The sequence below is a fragment of the Jatropha curcas genome, chromosome 3, assembly GCF_041381405.1.
Source record: "Jatropha curcas cultivar XTBG-Jc1 chromosome 3, XTBG_Jcur_1.0, whole genome shotgun sequence".
In the NCBI taxonomy this organism is placed as follows: domain Eukaryota; kingdom Viridiplantae; phylum Streptophyta; class Magnoliopsida; order Malpighiales; family Euphorbiaceae; genus Jatropha; species Jatropha curcas.
The window spans coordinates 6,947,399-6,954,725 of record NC_143153.1 but is presented as its reverse complement, the minus strand read 5'-3'; the positions used below and the strand labels follow the sequence as shown (position 1 = coordinate 6,954,725).

Sequence of the window (7,327 nt, the reverse complement as noted above, 5' to 3'; positions counted from 1 at the left end):
TTATATGTTATAATATACATATAATTATCGTTTGTGAGTTTAATAATTAACATACACGATATGTTAATTAATTAATTGTTAGGTAGCAAGTTAGCTATTTAAATAAAAATAGTTAATGATTGAAGCTTCATGACATATGGAAACAAATTTAAATGTCAACTGTGCTAAAAATGGTTTTATCATCAAGGTGGGTAGAAGGCTTATGATTCATATTGTTGACTTTTGAAGAGGAAAAAATGGTAAAATATATTTATTTAACAAGTGTATAAAGATAATTTATAATTACCAATAATGCCATTATCTTTAAAGCTAAAACTCCATACTTAGCGATTAAGGATATAAGATCTCAAGTTCTATATCTGTAGTGTGTACAACATAATGAATTAATGATAAAGTCACATTAATGCAGAAGATTGTGGAACCATCCTTCCCTTCCGTTCCGTTACAAGCTAGCATATACAAAAAGGATAATTTATTTAGACCCCATATATGCTAAAGGGGTAATTTTTCTAGACTCGATTTATAAATTTATCCGTAAATTAAATTAAAATAATAATAATAGTAATAATAAGTGTGCATATACGAAGTTAAATGCATAAATTGAAAACTGAAATAATATCGTTTATATTAAAATTTTTAATTTATAAAATCATGGTTATTAAGCATACATTCAGTAATTGAAAAATGTATGAGTAAATTTGTGTAAATTACATTTTTAAATATTTATAAAAGATGCATAAAGTATTTTGCTTGTTGAACATATATCCAATAATTAAAAAATATATAACTTTAATAATTAAAATATGTAATAAAATATAATTTTATAAAACCATTCATAAAGAGATCTAGCGGAGACAAATGCACTTGTTGAAAGTATACTGCAAGAGGGAGTGTTTGGTTTTTGAAATTTCGTATAAAACTGATTTGGAAAAGAATTGGTATAAAAATTCTATATTAACAAAAAATAGTACAATTTCCATTTTATTTATACAAAGAAAATTTTCTTTTTGGGCATTCTATTTATATAGAGAAATTTTCCTAATATGATAATTTTGAGACTAATGCCAAAGCAAAAAATTCAATATGTCATTGCTTTGATTTATAGATTAAACATTAACTTTGAGAGTATTTCAAGAAAGTGGCAGACATTATTGTGGTTGGCGTTTGATGTTCAAAAATTGACTAGACAGTGTATTAAGAAATATATAATTTGTTGAAAGTATTTCCATTTTATTTATATAGAGAAAATTTTCTTTTTGGGCATTCTATTTATATAGAGAAATTTTCCTAATATGATAATTTTGAGACTAATGCCAAAGCAAAAAATTCAATATGCCATTGCTTTGGTTTATAGATTAAACATTAACTTTGAGAGTATTTCAAGAAAGTGGCAGATATTATTGTGGTTGGCGTTTGATGTTCAAAAATTGACTAGACAGTGTATTAAGAAGATGTGAGATTCAAGCACATTATGCGCACAAATTAAATCTCACTAAGAAGCTTATGCTTAACATTTAAGTATGCGCATATAGTGAAATTTACTCACAACTCTAATAAATCTTGAACGGAGGAAAATTTCTCTCCAAACGACAGTGCTTAAATAAAAATAGTTGTACCCATTTATATTTACTCTGATAAACTCCTTAAATGCTAAAGAGAGATATATAACCTAAACCCTAATTTCATTGCTTAAATAAAAATAGTTGTGTTCATTTTTTGCATTATGCCAATTTCTATAAATTGTCTTAGTATTGCAACTTTACGAATACTGCAAGCATTTAACTCACCCTTTTCAGTTTTAGAACACAATAACATACAAACTGTATTTTCGCACCTTCAGTGATGTTTTTGCTTTTGTTGCCTTTTCGAGCCTCCTCTGAAACGTTACTTGGTGGTAGTATGGTTTTAGAGTCTACAGAAGGCGGTTGTTCAGTGGATGACAAAGAGATTAAATCTAAGGATTGATTGTTGAGTATGGTCACATCTTCTGAAGTTGCAAGTAAGTTTTGAGGGACTGTATTCAAATCAAAAGAAAGGGTTGTGTCCATTGTGTTTATGGATTAAATTTTAGAGTTGTGAACTCACCCCTATTTAAATGAATTCTGCTTTGAAAATTTTGACTCCAAATTTTATTTTTTTACGCGTAAATTTGGAGAAGCAAAATAAAGAATTTGAAGTTGAAAGTTTGGTTACAACATTTTTTCAACTTTCACGCTAATTTTTTCAACCCAAATTTTGTTGGAAGAAATTACTCGAGTTTGAGACTGTTAAATAAAGACATATTCTTCTAGGTTTGTTAGAGATTTTAGCTATCTTATTTTATTCTTGTTTTCCAAAACCACTTAACGTAATATGTGGTCTGAATTTTCTCTTTCTTGTTAGATGTAAGGCCATATATAGCTAAGAGCTGCTTCAATAAAATTATCACTTAAAACTCCAATTGTTCATGTTTCTGTATTAGCGATTTTGCTATTTTAATACTTTACAAATGGTATCAGAGACCCCACTGGGCTTGTAAAAAAGAAGTAGCAGACTTCGAGTGATCAAACACTGAGAGGATGAGTGAAGACAACACTTTGAAGAAGATTCCTCACTTCGACGATCATTATGATCACTGGAGTGAACTAATGGAAAATCTTCTCAAGGCAAAAAGACTTTGGAGCTTGGTGGAGAATGGTTTTAAAGAAACGACAATAGGAACGAGGCTGACTGAAGCGCAACAAGCACAACTTGATAATGTTAGAACTAAGGATCACCAAATCAAGCATTATCTATTCCAGGCAATTGATCGAATTGTCTTTGAACAAATCTTGGATCGTTGCACAACCAAGATTGTTTGGGACTCAATGAAATGAAAGTTTAAGGAAATTTAAAGGTGAAGAAATCTCTTCTCAACTCATTAAGAAGAGAGTTTGAGGTTCTTGCAATGAAGAAAGATGAAACCATTAATGAGTATTTTGCAAGAGATATGATGGTCTCCAACAAGATGAGGAGCAATGGAGAAGATATGTATGGCATAAAGATTGTTGAAAAAATCTTGCATACCCTAACTGAGAAGCTCACATATTATAGTGTCCATCAAAGAATCAAAAGAAACTGACAATATGTCCATCGATGAATTATAGAGTTCATTGGTGGTGCATGAACAAAATTTCGAAGGATAAGCAATGATTATGAAGATCAAGTTCTGAAGGTAGAAGATCGGTCTGGAACAAACAACAAAGGGAGAGCACCTTACAGAGGAAGAGGGAGAACAACTTTCAACAAAGCAACTATTGAATATTATCGATGTCACGACTTAGGACATTTCCAATTTGAATGTCCAAAGTTGAACAAGGAAGCAAATTATGCAGAGTTAGAAGAGGAAGATGAGCTGCTATTAATGGCATATGTAGAACTATATGAAGCAAAGAGGAGTTATGTGTGGTTCTTAGATTCTGGATGTCTAAACCACATGTAAGGGAATCAAAATATGTTTTCAAGCTTGGACACAACTTTTTCTCACATTGTCATGCTTGGAAATAATACTAGAATGAAGGTTACTGGAAAAGGAGTTGTGAAACTATTTTTGAAAAGAGTTTGCTATACCGTTGGAGATGTGTATTGTGTACCTAAACTCAAAAATAATCTATTAAGCATCGGGCAACTTCAAGAAAAGGGAGTATCAGTGCTATGTGAAGACGGAGTGTGCAGTATTTATCATCCACAAAGAGGAAAAATGGCGGAATCCATGGTAAGTGCAAACCGAATGTTCATTTTGCTTGCTGAAACCCCTGTCACAACAAATGAAGAAAGTTGTCTCCAAATTAGCAATACAGATTAGTCAACACTTTGGCACTACCGCTATGGCCATCTCAGCTACAAAGGCTTACGTACCTTGAAATACAAAAATATGGTGGTAGATTTGCCACAAATTGCAGGTCCAAGTGTCACTTGCAAGGCATGCATGAAAGGCAAGCAACATTGGACTCCAACTCCTAAAAAGTGTCAGTGGAGAGCAACTAAAAAATTGGGTCTAGTTCATGCGGATCTTTATGGTCCTATCACATCAACTTCAGGCAGCCAGAAGAGGTATTTATTGTGTTTCATAGATGATTTTTCTAGGAAAGCATGGACTTATTTTCTTTTAGAAAAAATAAAAACATTTTATCACTTTAAATGTTTCAAAATACTTGTGGAAAAAATTCCCATTAAATGCTTAAGAACAGATAGAGGTGGAGAATTTAACTCTGCAGAATTCAATGATTTCTGCAAACATCATGGGGTAAAGAGACAATTGACCACAGCTTATACTTCACAACAAAATGGAGTGGCCAAACACAAGAATCGTACTGTGATGAACCTGGTGAGAGCTGTGTTGACAGAGAAGAAAGTGCCTAAGATTTTCTGGCCAAAGGTAGTTAGGTGGATGATTCATGTCTTGAATTGATTGCTTACCCTAGCTGTAAAGGATATGACCCCAGAAGAGGCGTAGAGCGGAGAGAAGCCATCAGTCGTTTATATTCCACATGCTAGGAGAAGCAAGCTTAAAGATAAAAGTGTGAGCTGTGTCCTATTTGGGGTTAGTGATGAATCCAAAGGGTGCATAATGTTTGATCCAGTTGCCAAAAGAATTTTAGTAAGCCGTGATGTAGTTTTCGAAGAAGATTGTGTGTGGGAAATTCAAATTTTGAAGGTGAACAATTAATGGAATTCGAATAGGGGGACAACATTAAAAGGAACACAAATGAAGAAGAATCAATGGAGAACACAACTGAAGAAGTAGAAGTCACAGATGAAGCCGAAATTAATTCACCAGCTGCTGCAACAGATTTGACAGCAAGGAAGGGCAGAAATTGACGCCCACCTATATGGTCGACAGATTACACTTTCGGTGAAGGTTTATTAGAAGAAGATGAAGCAAACATAGCACTTTTGATGACATCAGATCCTGCAAACTTTGAGGAAGCCGTCAAAAGCCAGAAATGGAGACTGGCTATGGATGAAGAAATCAAATCCATCGAAAAAAAAATCAAACCTGGCTCTTGGTGGAACTACCTGATGATGCAAAGAAAATAGGAATAAAATGGATTTATAAAACCAAGCTAAATGAGCTTGCAGAAGTTGACAAATACAAAGCAAGATTGGTGGTGAAAGGCTACACTCAGTAATATGGAATTGATTATACAAAAGTTTATGCACACGTGGCCAGGATAGATACAGTGAGAATGATTATAGCTTTTGCGCCTCAAATAGGCTGGAAACTTTATCAATTAGATGTCATATCGACTTTTCTATATGGGGATTTGAAGGAATATGTTTTTATAGAACAACCGAAAGGTTATGAGAAGAAAGGAAGTGAACAGATGGTATACAAGCTACAAAAAGCCCTTTACGGACTAAAACAGGCACCTAGGGCTTGGTTTAGTCGAATAGAGTCCTACTTTATCAAGGAGGGTTTTAAAATCAATTCCAATGAGCAGACACTCCTTGTCAAGAGAAAGGGAGGTAAAATTCTCATTGTGAGCATTTATGTTGATGATCTTTTATTCAGTGGTGAGGATGAACAAATGTTGGATGAATTTAAATATTCTATGAAAAAGGAGTTTGATATGACACACTTAGGAAAGATGAGATTTTTTCTTAGAATTGAGGTGATACAAAGGTCTAATGGTGTATTTATATGCCAAAGGAAGTATGCAACTGAGGTTTTGAGTTGATTTGGAATAGAGAATTACAATTCCGTTTGTAATCCTATTATTCTAGGACAAAAAATTGGTAAAGATGAAGATGGCATAAAGGTGGATGCAACTCAATACGTGCAGATAGTGGGAAACCTGATGTATCTCACAGCCACTCCCCTTAATCTCACGTTCGTTGTAAGTCTTATTAGTCATTTCATGGCATGTCCAACACAACTACATTTTACAACAGCTAAAAGGGTCTTAAGGTACTTAAAAGGGACTGTGAACTATGGTGTGTTTTACAAAAGGGGAGTAGCTAGTGATTTGGTTCGATTTATTGATAGTGATTATGCTGGAGATATGGAGGATAGCAAGAGTACTTTAGGTTATGTGTTCATGATTTATAGTGGAGCAGTAGGTTGGTCATCTCAAAAGCAACCCATAATCACTTTGTCAACCACGGAGGCTGAGTTTATCGCAGCTACTACATGTGCTTGTCAAGCTATTTGGATGAAGAGGATACTAAAAGAAATCGGTCATATAAAGAGAGAAGGCACTATGTTAATGTGTGATAATACTTCGACTATAAAGCTGTCCAAAAATCTAGTTTTACATTGTCGATCCAAGCACATAAGGGTAAGATTTCATTTTCTTAGGGATGTTACTAAAAGAGCTATTAATTGACTGTTTTACGGCACTCGAGATCAGCTTGCAGATCTTATGACAAAGCCTCTCAAGTTGGAAGCATTTCAGAAATTGCATCAAGAACTAGGCATGTGCATTGTTTCAGATTTGAACTAATTCTTTGACAAGAGGAATAAGTTCAAGGGAGGGGATTGTTGGAAGAAATTGCTTGAGTTTAGGACTATTGAATAAAGACATATTCTTCTAGGTTTGTTAAAGATTTTAGCTATCTTGTTTTATTCTTATTATCCAAAACCACTTAACGTAATATGTTGTCTGAATTTTTTCTTTCCTATTAGATGTAAAGCTATATATAGCCAAGAGTTGCTTCAATAAAATTATCATTTAAAACTCCAATTGTTCACGTGTATTTGCTGTTTTGATGTTTTTAATACTTTACAAATTTGATATGGAAATTTTAGTGCGTAATTATAATTAAACAATCTACGTTTTTTTCTATTAGAAGTCTAAACAAATAAAATGTCTTATTTAAGCAATCAACCCCATCTCTTATAATTTATTACATTTTATTGAAAAGTGGGACTATAACATTTTTTTAGATAAATTAGAGAAATTTTAACTCTCTCTATATAAATACTCTCTATATAAATAGAAGGGAAGTAATTATTTTCTAAAGATTTGTGCCCATGAAAAAGGAGCTGTCATCATAAATTTTTTAAAAAGTTTAAATGTACATTTGAAAAAATATTTTTGAATTAAACACAATAATTGAATTGAAAATAAAAAAAGTGGTTTTGCATTCAAAGATGGATTAATATAATTTGACAAATTATAAATTTGAATTGAAGCCAGTAAATGAATAATCTCAACAATTCCTTTTCAAAAAAAAAAAAAAAAAAAAAAATCTCAACAATTAATATGATGCGTAAAGAAGTACGTCACCTGCTGCAATTAGCGACGAGTAGACAGGCTCTTAAAAACATAAATACCCAAAATAAACATACGCATGCTCCATACCA

At 32.7% G+C, this 7,327-nt stretch overlaps 1 pseudogene; it reads left to right on the top strand.

Annotated features, from left to right (window-relative positions):
• The first annotated feature begins 2,558 nt into the window (after window positions 1–2,558).
• LOC149497437 (uncharacterized) lies at window positions 2,559–3,823 on the top strand (annotated as a pseudogene).
• The last annotated feature ends 3,504 nt before the right edge of the window (window positions 3,824–7,327 follow it).